At 40.2% G+C, this 15,101-nt stretch overlaps 1 pseudogene; it reads right to left on the bottom strand.

Moving 5' to 3' along the window:
- Nucleotides 1–12,025: 12,025 nt before the first annotated feature.
- Nucleotides 12,026–13,221, bottom strand: LOC115523866 (annotated as a pseudogene).
- Nucleotides 13,222–15,101: the final 1,880 nt, after the last annotated feature.

Raw genomic sequence — 15,101 nt, 5'->3', positions numbered from 1 at the left:
GCCTTAATTTTAAGGACGTCAAAGGCTCTCGAGGCAAGCTGTCAACGTCTTGTTAAAAAAAATTTCAAGAAAGAATTGAAATATTGTGCCGGCTTTAACTGGTACAGAAGTTTAAGACTATGAGTTTTTAGGGTGAAAAAAAACTGTACAGTTTAAAAGAAAATGTTTTTCTTCATTTGAAGAAAATTTGTTGATAAAAGAAACCATGGCAACTGCAAGAATTGGGAAAATGCTGGGACTTTTCATGAACTTTGTCTTAAGTGTTGAATCATTCTAGAAGGCTAAAACATTTTACGGTAAAGTTATTAATGTTGGTTTAAAAACAACTGCATTAGAAATAATGCGTGTTTGGGGGGCAGAATGCAGATTTTTTTAATTTACAAAGCGTGATCGCTAGCAAAAGCATTAGTGCTTTTTATCTGCAGTCTTTTTTATGAGCTTTACAAAGTTTTTAGTCAGCTTTGCTTGTCACATTGCAAAACCTAGCTTAAGAGCATTAAAAAAAAAAACTTAAGTAGATAGGAGCTTATGGTCAAAAAGTGCAAAAAAACAAAAAAACAAAAAAACAAAAAAAGCAATAGATAGAGAAATTGTTGACAATTTCTGTAGTCTTTCCTAGTTGTGATCAAATTCAGCCTATGGATGGCCTATTTTATACCAAAGATGAAGTGGCACCCTATTGCAGTCCAGAAGATAGAGGTTGTTTTCCTTTTCTTCTCTTTTCTTTTTAAAATTTTATTTGACCTACATGGCCGGACCAGTTCTTACTTTGTTGTTTGTTTAAACTACCTTCCACTGGTGTTTTACATACTGCAAAACAAAACAAAAAGGGGTTTTGTTTGTGTTTTTCCTTTTAATATGCATTTGTTGATAATACGCAGACGCTTGCACCTGCTGTGTTCAGCGGTTTGAGCATGAAGAGTTCTGGATACCAACTGACAGAGCCAAATGCCTGTATATTCATTCCATGAGCTTTTTTGGTTCCTTACTAGCTCTCTTGAGTCATGACACCTGTATTGATGGCCACCAGTAAGCTGAGACACTTGATTAACAGGTTGAAATTCCTTTATGTGAACACTCAACTAAAGATACTTCCCGAACTGGTCTGAAAGTCACTTGTCAAAAAAGCGTAGTGATATTCTGTGAAGTGATGAGTGGTCTCCTGAAAAGGTCTCACTGTATTTGTAATTATAGTCTTCCTTCTCAAGTCCAACACCTCTAGGTTTTATCTTCTCACCTCAGTCTTTGTTATCATTTGCCATGAACAGCCACCTTGATTCTGCAATTGGGGAGGGGATATCTTCTTTTTGCCTCCTTTCATTGTATTCCCATACCCTGGTGTTGTCAGAAGAAGGACAAAAATAGACCTTTTTATTTCAATTTAACTCTCTGAGGCAAGTAGTACCGATAAGATTGAGGATTCTATTAGTGGAATTTAGGTAAGCTTTTAAAATGCTAGTTGACAATCAAGAAATTGTATGATTTATATTAATAAGAACCAAAAGAGTTGGGTTTGATCAATCATTAAAGCCAAAGGAGATATATTTGCATTGAAGATGATGCAAAACTTTGCCTAAAATGAATTGAGTTAATAAACATCTTGGCATATTTGACTCATGGAACCCATGTTCAACCTGTTATAGTTTTACCTGAGATTAAGACCAATGGAACTTTGTTCACTGAACCATGCACTAGAATTGCTTCCCGAATGGATCATTAGAATCAAATAGGTGAAAGTCTTTTCACAAATTAAGTCAAGAGAACCTGTTTTAGTCCAGAAAGAGGAGGGAAATGCATTAAGTGCACTGTAAAAGAAAACAGGGTAGGCTTTTAAAGATGAAAAAAGCTTTAAAAGGAAAATCATATCCCCTTTAGGTCAATATCAGTAATGAGTTTGGCTTGTATGACATTGTCAATATTCCACTATTTATGATCTGTTAACAGAGGCCTCGTGCTGAAATGGGCCCGTTTCTCTTATTTGAAACCCCATGAATTAGAAGCTTGAGTCTAGGAAGTGACTCCCAATCTTTGCAGTCAAATTAGAGGCAAAAATGTATCCAAGAAAATGTAGCATGTGCTACAGAGAAATTCCATCTGGTGACACCCATCCTTGATGGTTTTCCATGCTTTAGAGAGAATCCTAGATTTATACTTTCTTCTGTTCCATCCTTCAGCTTCTCATGTATTTCAAGGGTGGCACTTAAGTTTTACCTTTGAGAAGTGGGCCCCTGAGTTACAGGGGGTAAAAGCGAACATGTGTAGCAACTGTGTTTTTTTGTTTCTCTTTTTCAGTCTCTGAACTCTTTGTATAAATAAGGATTATCCTGGGCATAATTCATTTGAATATGAAACCAACATGCTTTCTTTTGTTTCTGTAAAAAACAAAAAAAACAAAAAAAAAAAAACAAAAAAAAAAAAAACCTTAATGTGATACAAAGAAAGTCTCATTTACGCAATCAACAATGAGGCTAAGAGGTAGCTACCATGTGGCTGATGAATGTGCCTAGGTAACTTCCTGTTTCTATTCAAAACTACTGCTTTATTTATACATTAAGAAACATTTTTTTCAACTATGAAATTTCAATGATCTCAATTTTTTTAAGCCACTTCAGGCACAAGGAAATTACCTGTCATTTTATGTCCATGTGTGTTTTATGTTTGGATTTTTTATATCATGCCATTCTAGGAAATATCTTATTTCAAACCAAAAAGAAAAAAAAAAAAGAAGAAGGAAAAATGACACATGTTCAAATTTGCATCTGTCATCCTACCTATAATTGTTTTAAGAGTCAAGTCTGGGGGAATAAAAAAAAAAGCATCAACAGGTAAGCAGCATTATATTCTATGAAAAATAAAACAAACCAAAATACGTGTTCAATACATGCAGACATCAGAATCCTAATTTCATCAGCAATCTATATTGTGATTTTAATCCTATTTAGGACTCTATTTTTTTTTTTAAGTGTTCTAGCTCATCAGATTCCCAAACATTTATTCAGATACTAACATTTTTCCTTTCAACTTAATTGCCAAGACTTCTAAACATCAGGAAACAAACCAAAGCCACAGTCCAAATGGGATAAATGTTATCTTACCCAAACTCTAGTTACATGGTCAGGGGAGCAGTGGGTTTTCTTTTAATAATGATAAGGTCTTGTCAGGGAGACAGATTATGCATAGTGATTCAATACATGGCCATGTCTTCTGAAGACGTCTTAGACCCTATGTAACCTAAAAGTAATGGGAGCAGGTGCTGGTGACTGTCCAAGACTGGCACGTCTTGATTATTGCAAGTGACATAATATTCTCAAAACAAAAATCATCTACTGACTTCAGTCTGGCCAGGGTTAGTTTGTCTCCTTGTCTCCATGCTTCACTTGAATCAATTCTTCCTGTGAGTTTAACAGATCTGCCACATTCAACAGCATATAAGACTCACTTCCACCCATTCTAGTGAAAAACCTCATGGTATTAAAAGCACTCATGTTAGAGATGGAAGGCTGAGAGCAGAAGAAGGTTGGATGGAGCAGGAAGTTCACTGTCAGTGCAGAATACATCAACCCCTCGCGAAACTGCGTTACAATCATTTCAATTCATACGTGACAAAAAAATAATAGATTTTTTCCTAAAAAATTTTTTATTTGAATATTTTGGATGTCTATATATACCTCTATGTCTTTTACAGCAGCCTAAACTCCCCATTAATGAAGAGTAAGCTTCGATTTAAATAGCACTTTTTCAGTCTTCATAACTCAGAAGTTTCAATGGACTGTCTAGACAGATTACAATGTTAGTAGGAAACTAAAAATACATTTGACAATTCAGTCTCATTCTTAATTTGCATGTAGAAGCCACTACAGATGAGCTGATCAGCAGAGAGAAATTCTTAAGTGAGTTTCAGCGATACGTGTTTTTAGATTGTTATAAAATCAAATAAAGGGTAATATTTATGTACACGTATAAGCAACATTCAGCACATTTGAGGAGTCACACTTCATAACAAAGTTTAAACATGTCACACATAGAGCCTTGATCTACATTATCTTGTCCACAGTAGGGAGTGAAGGATGAGATTTTGTTTTTTTGTACCATTGTGGCTGGCATCCTTCAGAATTTTGAGCTCACGGAGACTGATGGCATATCACTCCAATCTGAGGGACTAACGGAATTCAAACAGGCTCATTGACTCTGTACACAGTACCCTTCCTATGGCAGAGTGATAATGGGATCTCAGTAATGAATCAGTTTGTTACACATGACATCCACTGTGGCACTGGAAGACGGTGGAGTCTAACTCAAATTAATGTTTCTTACCCAATATTCTTAAATATGAAATCAGTCCCTTAATTCAAGCACACTTGGTCATAGCTGTCCTTTGTGGCCTGTACAGAGTTCAGGAAAGTACAAAGCTAAACACAAGACTCGTGTGTGGTCCCAGGACCTTTTCTGATGTGACAAGGGAGCTCACCCCAGATTGGTGGCTTCTATCTTTGGTGTCATCCCCCGTACATATGCTCCCTGTCACACACACAAAAAAGATGGATAGCTTCTCAATAGTCCTTTCTTTGTATTGCTGAAAGGGAAAACGAACATTCTAAGAAAAGCTTCTTCCACTCAGGAAGCTTTAAAGCTGGAGGAGAGCTGAGATCGAGCTTAGAGTCTGTGGAAAGAACCTCAAGGCCACTGAGTCACACTTCTCTTCCATTTTATTCACTGCAGTTAGTTAACTTCCCTGATAACTGAGTCTTGCAGAAATACAATCACTCTCAATTTTAGAAGGGCTGTCTACCCTGTAGGTTGGTTCTGTCTTCTCAACTATTAAGGTCTTGGGCTCTCTTTCCTTTTATTAACATTTTACCCTGCAGGTGGAAGAGAAACATTTGGAAATCAAATTCAAATCAGTCTGTTTCTTTGTTAAGTATTGATTTACTGAAGGAGTTTAAAATCATTGGTAAAGCCATCAGTGTACTATAGACCGTGGAGTTTTATTATCCGTAAGTCTCTTTTCCATCCACCACAAATAATTGAGAGTTGGCTGTATTGTTGCAAATGCAAAGGGGAAAAAAAAAAAAAAACAACAACTGTAGCAAAGTATTTAGCTTCTCTCAAAAGAAAGCTGTTTTGGTTTCGTTCAGTATTGAAATTTTAACCAGATGAAAAGGTCAACTCCAAATTGAGTTATGAGAATACAATAGCATCTCTTGGTTAAATATACACTCATCCCTATTTTAAATCTTTGGCAAAAAAAAAAAAAAAAGGAATCATTCTGTTATTTTTTTTATTTTGCATCACTGTATTAAGGCTGAATGATCTTGACACTCCAGTGGATTTTTTTCTGATCATTTCAAATTTAAGTAGTGTCCAAAGTGTAACTTTAGTGTTATGCTTTGTATTAATCCTCTGGTCTTAGATTATTGAGAAAGATGCTCTGTCCTCCTCCCCAAAATGTTTCATTTCCTCATATATGGAAAAATGAGTTATTTCATACTTTTCAGGAACTATAAAAACTATTTCAAAGAGACGCTTGAAAAAGTTTTCTCCATTCTGGAAATTAATTCTTCCATTGATTTGAAAAGAAGTGGAATATAATTGGAACCTTAATTTAAAAAAATACATGTAAAAGTGTACTTGCTATAAAATACCCAGTTTCTTTAAAAAATATGGGACACAGCTTCTTTTAAAACCCTTGTTTTAGGCCATATTTGACTTCATGGAATTTCTGAAACATCATTCAGTTCTGACTTTATTTAAGAGCATTTTGTACTGCTGTCTCTGTCATGGAAAGTTCTGTAATTCTACGGTGTTTCCGGTTTTATTTTTAATTTTTTCATCTGTACCACAGTCAAATTAGCTACCATTTCCCCCATTCCTTGGGCTTTCTGTAGATCAGTGGATGTTAGGTTTAAACTTCTGTTTTCTTTGATGAAGCTTTCAATAAAAAATGAAAATAAAATCAATCAAGAAGACTGTTGTGTTTTTCTTCACTGTTCCAGAGATGGGTTAGAGTAAGGACTGTTGAGAGGGAGCAGTCTCAATTGGGGATTCTGCTGGATTCCAGCAGAATGCCTAAAAAAGAACATTCCTGGTAACAAAAAAAAAATGAAAGAGGAAGGAGCATTCTATTCATGCGACGGACTGAGAAAATCCCTACTCAGGGGCTTGGCCGGGGGCGGGGGGACCATTTAGGTCTTCCTAACCTCACACACTTTTCCTACTCTCTGCTTTAGAGACAGTCCAGTTCTTGTCTCCAAACATTCTTGCCATCTGCCAACTACCTGGTGCATTTTTTGTCCAGGCCAGGAGATACAGAGTTATACATAATAAATTCCTTTTAACATCTGCGGTTCGTATCCCTACAATGATTAAATCCAGGTCAATCAAGATCAAAAGTGTCCAGGGGAACCTGGGTGGCTCAGTCAGTTAAGCATCTGTAAGCATCTGACTTCAGCCCAGGTCATGATCTCATGGTTCATGAGTTCGAGCCCTGTGTCTGGCTCTTCGCTGAGCGCTTGGAGCCTGGAGCCTGCTTCGTATTCTATGTCTCCCTCTCTTTCTCTGCCCCTCCCCCACTTGTGCTCGCTCGCTTTCTCTCAAAAATAAATAAACATTAAAAAAAAATAGGGGCACCTGGGGGCTCAGTCAGTTAAGCCGCCGACTTCAGCTCAGGTCATGATCTCACCCTTGGCGAGTTAGAGCCCCACATCGGGCTCTGTGCTGACAGCTTGGAGCCTGCAGCCTGCTTCAGATTCTGTGTCTTCTCTCTCTCTCTTCCTCCCCTGCTCACACTCTGTCTCTCAAAAATTAATAAAGATTAAAAAAATTCTTTTTTAAAAAGTGTCCATTTCTCACATGATGGAGAACACTGGTGAGCAAATAGCAGAAACTATACTTCTGTGGCCCAGAAACATCTAAGGTAACCTATTCAAGGGCCACAAATATCGCGTGCTGTAATACGTATCTGCTGTTGTTCGAGAATACCTAATTCTACAGAACACAAGGAAACAAGTGAGTTAAATGAAATTCATACGATGTGTTAAACACAGCAAATGAAGTAAACATAAAATAGACTTTAAGACATAAAATAAGTAAGGTATGTGAGCATGAACAAAAATAGAAATGGAAAGATCAAGGAAACACTATATATTTATGATGCACTAAATATACATGAAGTACCACATATTTATGATACACTAAATATACATAAGAAATATGAGGCACTCAATATTTTTGAGGTCTTAGTTTAGTCACCCTCGGGCACAGATAGCAGCCTATCAGGCTAATCGGTGAATTTCAATTACCTGCCCTTGCTTCTTTCAGATGGAGCCTATTTCACTAGCTTCTTCCTTCTGTGGCCTGCCTTGCAACATACAATCAGTGGAGAAGGATGATGTAGTGAGGGAGAGGTGGGATATATGAACACTGCAGAACTCTTTTATTTAATGTTTATTTATTTATTTTGAGAGAGACAGAGCACAAGCAAGGGAGGAGCAGAGAGACAGGGAGAGAATCCCAAGCTGTCTCGATGCTGTCAGCACAAAGCCCGACTCGGGGCTCGGTCCTACAGAGTACAAACTCATGACCTGAGCCAAAACCAAGAGTCGGACGCTTAACTGACTGACCCACCCAGGTGCCCCTGAACATTGCAGAACTTTTAACTCTGTGGCCTTCCACTCCTCTTGAACCCTATCCTCAATTAACCTTACCCGTGGCTTTCCTCTTGCTTCTTGCCATGGGTTTTTAATGGATTTAATAAGCCCTTGCTTTCAGCATTTGACCTGTGAACCTTTCTGTTCTGTGACCTGTAGTATAACTTGCATGACAATGTACACGAAGGCTCCTACTGCATCAAGGTCATTTCCCACATGACATCTTCATGCTTTATACTCTAAGCATCCAAGAGAGGATATGGAAAAAGCTAATGAACCAGTGTCAGGATCTAAGAATGTATTGCATATATATACTTTTCCCTGTATGAGTAGCAGTTCATGTTGTACTTCTTGGCGGAAGAAGAAGCTGGAAGAGAAACCTACAAGAATGGAATTATTGGAGAGTATAAGAAAATAAGAATGGAATGAAGACCTTTAAATTAATTTTACTTATGTTCCATCAGAGTTCTTTTTAGAGCATCATTCTTTTTTATTTTTTTAAGTTTATTTATTTATTTTGAGAGAGAGCGTGCATGCAGGGGAGGGGCAGAGAGAGAGGGAGAGAGAATCTGCACTGTCAGAGCAGAGCCCTAGGTGGGGCTCGAACTCACAAATGGTCAGATCATGAGCAGAGTCAAAGTCAAGAGTCTGACAATTAAATGACTGAGCCACCCAGATGGCCCGCAATGGTTCCTTTTTGTTTTTTGTTTGTTTTTTAGGAATGACAGATTTTGAAGAAGATAATAATACCAGCACCACTACCTGTATGCACAAAATGTTCACTTCAAATTGTAGGATATTCGGGAACTTCCTGAAAAGTATGCTGAAGAATCCTTGGTTTCAAAACATAAAGATAAGAGAAAAAAAGACCAGAGAGTGAAGAAACAAGCTACATTTATAATGGTGTCCCTGGTGCATTAAATAACCATGATTTTTTTTTTACCTCATATCTATGTATTTTATAGTTTACAAATTATAAACTTTATAACTTATTCTAAGAATTGAGTGTTCCTCCAATTCTCAACAATTTCAATAAAACTGACATTCTATAGTGCTTTTTTGTAAAGGGATGCTGAGAAAGATAATTCTTTTCTCTGATTTCCAAAGTTAGTGAAGTGAAAAGTAATACAGCTCAAACTTCATCTCAGAAGATGGGTTATGTTTGGATTTTCAGTAAGTGAAAATTATTCACAATAATGATGAAAAAATCTTCCATATATCAAAAGGCTATCTTTTCACTTAAATCCTCAGAAATGGGGGGAGCTGCCTACCATCTCAAGAATTTTCTCCTACCCTTAGGACGTTGCAGGTTACTCTCGTGATAAAGCAGTCACCAGGTGGCACTGTGGAATTAGTCTCCAGTGGATTCCACACCCACACCCCAGACCCCTCATTCCTCCCAGAACCAATGACATGAGGTATGGCTGTAAGAGCAAGAGTCCCCATCACTGAACCTTTGTTCTGTGCCAGGATCTGTGCCACACGCCCCACACACTTGAGGTCACACAACCCTCACAAGACACAACTCTGCAGTAGGTGCTGCCACTGCCTCCATTTTCCAGATGAGGCTTAGAACGTTAGATGATCTAACCATGGACTTACATCCAGGAAGGGCTAGAGTATGCTTTTAAAAACAGATCCAGGGGGCCTGGGTGGCTCAGTCAGTTGTGTCCAACTTTTGATTTCGGTTCAGGTCATGATCTCGTGGTTTGTGGGTTCCAGCCCCACATCAGACTCTGTGCTGACAGCATAGAGCCTGCTTGTGATTCTCTCCCTCTCTCTCTCTCTCTCTCTCTCTGCCCCTCCCCCACTTGCACACATGTGTTCTTTCTCTCAAAATAAATACATAAATGTTAAAAAAATTAAAACAGATCCAAACTCTTAACCCCTGAGTTCTAAGGTCTCCTCTTCTACAATGACTTTGGGAAATGCCAATGTGAGAGGTAATTTTCTTCCCATTTTTTTTTCAAATGTTTATCTTACATGGCCTGGTATTTTGTCATTTCTGTGGAAGAGGACATTGGGCGTTCATTCTAATCACTTTGGTCACAGAAACCCAACACAATTCACATTTTCCATCCCAGAAATAACTTGCTGTTTCAATCATCTCTGTGATTTGTTCTGGAAAGAAAGGATCTAGCTACCAAATAGATAGGCATAACTTTTCATGGATTCATTCATTTAACAGTCCCTGGCACATGGACACTCCATAAATATTTTAATGATAAATAGAAAAGACATGGTTCTTGTCTACAAGGATGTCACATTCTAGTAGGTTCTGGTTTATGACAACATTTTAGCATGAAATGAGATCAGGGAATTATTTGAGCATTACGTTTAATCTTCCCATGGCTTGATGCAAAGTAGATGGAAAACTTCCTGATCTGAATGCAATCATACCTTCTCCCATCCACACACATGGAAGGTCTTCTAACACCCTTGCTGTTGCCTCTCCCCTAATTTGGTTCCTCAGTAGAGTGGCTGAAAATGTTACTGTTACCCTTTCCCCAAATCATCTGGGCCATTCAACTCTTTTCACATCAAGGAGAATGGAATCTGCCATTCTGAGCTGCTTATAAATCTAGTAGCATCTATTATTTATGACCACTGATCTTTCCACAATCATGCAAGACAGGTGCTGCCTCTTTCTTTCTTTCTTTCTTTCTTTCTTTCGAGAACAAGTGGGGGAGAGGGGCATAAGGTGAGGGAGGGAGAGGGAGAGAGAATCTCAAGCAGACTCCATGCTCTGCATGGAACCGAATGTGGGACTCATTCCCGTGACCCTGCGATCATGACCTGAGCCAAAATCAACAGTCAGATGCTGAACCAACTGAGCCACCGGGTGCCTTGGTCCTGCCACATTTTAAACCTGAGGGAATTGGGGCTTTGAAAAGTTACATGACTTGGCCATGTTTTCCTAATATAGATAGGATCCAAGCTCAGAATCAGCTATATACAAAGCCAAAGATTTGCCTCTTATATCGTGCTGGGTCCACTGATATGACCTGAAAAGATACATTATTGATCCAAAATAACTTTACTATTACCTGGCCTTTGATCAATATAATTTTATTACAGGTATATTGCAAAATATTGGGGAAAGTGCTGGACAAGCAGTGAAAAGATCTTGGATCCTCACTTTAGGCATACCCTTTGCTAAACATTTTTTCCTTTCTAAAATTCAACTTCTTTATCTACCAAAATGTATACCTTTGCTCTAGGTTTTTTGTTTGTTTGTTAACAACAAAATGATTTATGTGCAACACAGCCCAGTCTCCATCACTTCACACTAGTACAGTAGAGAAGAGTTACCCTGCAAATACCCATTCCATTCAGGGCAGAATTCCATGCATCCCAAGAGAGCAGACCCATCTCCCTCAGAGACCCATGCCCAGAGCCAAGTTGAATGCACAAACAGACCAGTCACAACCACCCAGTTTCCCATCTGCAGTCTTCTACCCTCTCCACCCTCAGTCAGGCCACCTCCCAGCCTCTAAGCCACCAGGGAACTTCCTTTGTGAGATGATTAACCCCACACAGGTATCACATAAAACAAGAGATTACTCTGTGGAATTTGTTGTTGTATAGAAACTTGTAAATGACTGCCCGCTACACACACATAACCCTGATTGCAATGACCACTCTTCCTCTGTTCATAGATGTGGCAGTTTTGAAGTGAAGGCCCCCCAGCTCCATACTCATTTCCTTACGCCCTTATTGAAGGCTCCTGTCCTCATTCAAGATAGGAAGGAATCTGCATACTTCCTCAGGCTCAGAGGCTGAGAGGAAGAGCCCTGATAGCTTAGGAAAAAATTTCCTTCCTCTGTTGCCCTAAAAGATGTTTCTGGGGATCTTTGCCAAAAAGTTTTCTGGTTCATTCCAGAAAAGTTGTTTTAGAGTTGGAGGACAGCCAAGCACAGACGCAGACAGCCTTTCTGATTAGGTACTAAGTTTGAGGCTACAGGATGCACAGAAAAGGAGGATAAAATCCCAAGTTGCTCTCTTCATCAGCTCTGCTAGCAAGCCTCAGAAGATGGATGCTAAGAAGATCCCAGCATCCCCAAGCTTTGGTGGGACAATTCCTAAAATTCTGCTATCACGGATTGGTCGCTTTGGGCAAAGTCACAATGAAAGAGACAAGAAAATAGAAAGGGCATTTCCAAAGAAACACTTTACCTCTGAGTAGGGCCAGAACGTACTGATGCTTGGTATCAGAACTGGTTTTTTTTTTTTTTTTTTTAATAAAATGAGGAGCTCATAAATGGGGGGAAAGACTTAAGACAACAATTAAGACAAGGAACAGAACCCACAGATTGGACAGAGAATCACTGTGGTGCTAACGTTGATATTTGTTTATGGAGAAACCCTTCTCCAGTTTCTCAGGAACCCTGGGCTAGCTGCACCATGCTGTCAGTTGCATGTGCAGTCATATCCTCATTCTCCTTCTTCAAGAAATTCCCATCTGCCTCCATCAGAAGGATGCTAATGGGAACATACAAGGGACACAGGAGGGGTGAGGGACACGCTGGTCTACCTGCTCATTAACACGGTTCTGGTTGATGGCATGATTGGTACAATTGAGACTGCAACCTAGTAGTACCTGAGGGCAGGTTCCCTTACAGGAGTTTGGGGTGTAGAGATGGGGAGCAATGATCCAGTGACTGCAGCCCAGCTGGCAGAAGCTGATGTGGAAAGGGTTGAGGGACCCTGGTTAGTTTCAGGTCCTTCATGTCCCAGGGAAGGGCCAGGAACCTCAGGCATGACACTACCTGCTTTCCAGACCCTCTGCAAGAGGAATGTCCCTTTCCATGAACTCCTCCAAGCCTCTGGGGAAGTTTGGCCTTCTAGACACTTTTTGTGAGTGCTATTGAAATAGAGTAACAAGAAGGCCATGTCACTGGAGCTCAGGAACCTCACTACCTTTTGGCTGCTGACACAGGAAGTAGAGTTGTAGAACTCAGCACTACTTGTGACTCCAGAGCCTTTGCCACATGGGTTGTGTGATATGTGTCTCTGTCCAGCTTTGGTGGTCAGGGAAACCTGACCTATGAGGAACATCTTCCTGAAGAAGGAAAGTGGTTGGTTGGGCTGGCTCTCCTGGAGCAAAAGCTCCGCGTGGCAGAGGAGGTGGAAGTAAGCTAAGTGGTGTAGATGGCGGGAAGCCATGCTGATTCTGAATAGTTAGTATGGTTTGGTCTCAGGAAAGCTCAGGGTCTGCACACCAGAGGCTTCTGAAATGCCTTCCTGCATGGCCGAGGGCCTTACCAGGCTCTCAATGATAGCCCAGTTGTGCAGTTCTCCAGACTGTCCCAGCATGTCAGCTGAATGCCAGTACAACTCCAGCATGTACCACAAGGGACATCCTAGGACCAGTAGCTTCCTCTGCTGCTTGCCAGGGGCTTGTTCTAATAGCTTCCCAACCAGGGAAGATAAGTGCTTCAGCCAAGAGGGCAGTAGAAGGCTTCCTTACCTTTACCATTTAAACCCTCTGTTCCATAAAAAGCACCAGTCCCCAAAGGAGCCATCTACAGATGCTGGGGAGGACCACCTTGAAAGGCTTGGTGTTCAGCCACATGCTCCATCCCCAGCCCAAAGGATGTCACTCTGACCCTTTCCTTCATATCCGTAACCACATCCTGGCTCCACCACCACAAAAGATAGGGCAAGGAAGGAAAAAAAAGTGGGCAAGCAAGCCCCATGTCCCTTCCTCTGGGAGGATCTCCAATGGAAGTCTCTTCCGATGGATCACCAATGGAAGTCTCCTCATTTGGCCTCTTTGCATTGAAACAAACACAAATAGCAGGTGAGACAAGGCAGCATGCCTCTCCTGCTCTACTAACCTGAGTAAGATAGTACTTACTCAGAGGCTGAGGTAATTTAAAGAGAGGAACCCATTCCAGGACCTGCTCCCTAGACTTACCCCCTAGAATGGAGAAAAAAAAAAGAAAATGATTTTTGTTTGTTCTTTATTGTTTTCCCCCACAGGAGAGATGGGTATGGATGGAACTTATGGCAGAGGCTTTTTTCTTTCCCCCAGCCAACACCGTGAAGGACAAAGGACACTTTATCAAGAGACTCCATCTTCCCAGGTGGAGTTCAGGGAGGAAAAGCATTCAAGAAGGTACAAATCCCATTACATCTGCAGCTCCAACAGGGCCACACTCTCGCTGTAGCCCACGGGGTCTTTAGCAACTCATTTTGAAGGCTTAACTGAATCTCATTATGGGGCTTCTGTGGTATACTGGGCTGAACCAAATACCACTCCATCCCCAAAAAGATACGTTTAACTCCTCTCCCCCAGAACCTACGAATGTGACATTATTGGGAAACAGCATCTCTAATGTACTCAAGTTAAGATGAGTTCATACTGGGTTATGTTAAATTCTAAATCCATTATCACTGATACCTTTATAAGAAAAGGGGCATTTAGACACAGAGGCACACACAAGGGAAGACAGTCACTTGAGGACAGAAGCAGCAATTGAAAAGACAAAGCTACAAGCCAAGAGATGCTGAGGATTACCGCAAGCCACCAGAAGCTGGGAGAGAGGTGTGGAACAGATTGTTCTGTAGAAACTCGGAGGAGCATGGCCCTGCAGACACCTTGATTTCAGATTTCCAACCTCCAAACCGTGAGAAAATTAATTTCTATTGTTTGCAATTCCTGGTTACAGCAGCTTTAGGAAACGAAACATCCAGAGAATCTGCTCTAAGCAAACAGATGGTTGTTTGCTGGTTTCCTTAATAGGTACCTGTTATCCCAGATTTTACTTTAGTGGGTTGTCCCGTGACTTCAGTTTTCTGAGGGTTTCAAGAAGAGTCATGAATCCTCAGCCTTTTCAACACTGTCAATGATGTATGTGGGGGAGCTTTCCAGCTCTCTACATGTCTGAGCTGAAACTGGAATCCTCAATTATGTTCACTCATCATTTCAAAACCTTACACAAAGTTTCTTAAATGAGACATTGTACTCCAAGGCTAATTGGGAAGGGCAAAAAGAGAAGACCTTTGGCTTCTCTAAGCGGTAATTTCTGTTTCCCAACTGCTTTCCAATCTTTTGAACCCACTCCCCTCAAAAAAAAAAAACAAAACACAAAAAACACAAATCACAAAAAGAAAAGATGGTACAAGAACAAAGAGCTCTATACTGTCCCACTCTCCATTGTCTGGTATGGGTGTTGAAGAAATCAGCCATCTCCTGTGGGCAAGACTATTGTGGGAAGACCTGTGCCAATATTTCTAATGGGAATAGCCCACCTTGAGACAATTTTCTTGCTAAATCCACTTACTGCATTGGGGAGTCATCATGGCAGGGAAAGCAAAGCAAAAAACCAGAAGTCTATTGATGACTGAAGGTTCTTTCCAGCTGTGATTGGGACACACTATCCAGCTCTCCATTCTAAGAGATCCTGCTATAACCAAGGACTTGTACCTAAAATTTCAGAAATATTTTCC

The sequence above is a fragment of the Lynx canadensis genome, chromosome C2 (assembly GCF_007474595.2).
Source record: "Lynx canadensis isolate LIC74 chromosome C2, mLynCan4.pri.v2, whole genome shotgun sequence".
Classification (NCBI taxonomy): domain Eukaryota; kingdom Metazoa; phylum Chordata; class Mammalia; order Carnivora; family Felidae; genus Lynx; species Lynx canadensis.
Note: the sequence above shows the minus strand (reverse complement) of the source record. Positions and strands in the feature narration are given on the sequence as shown.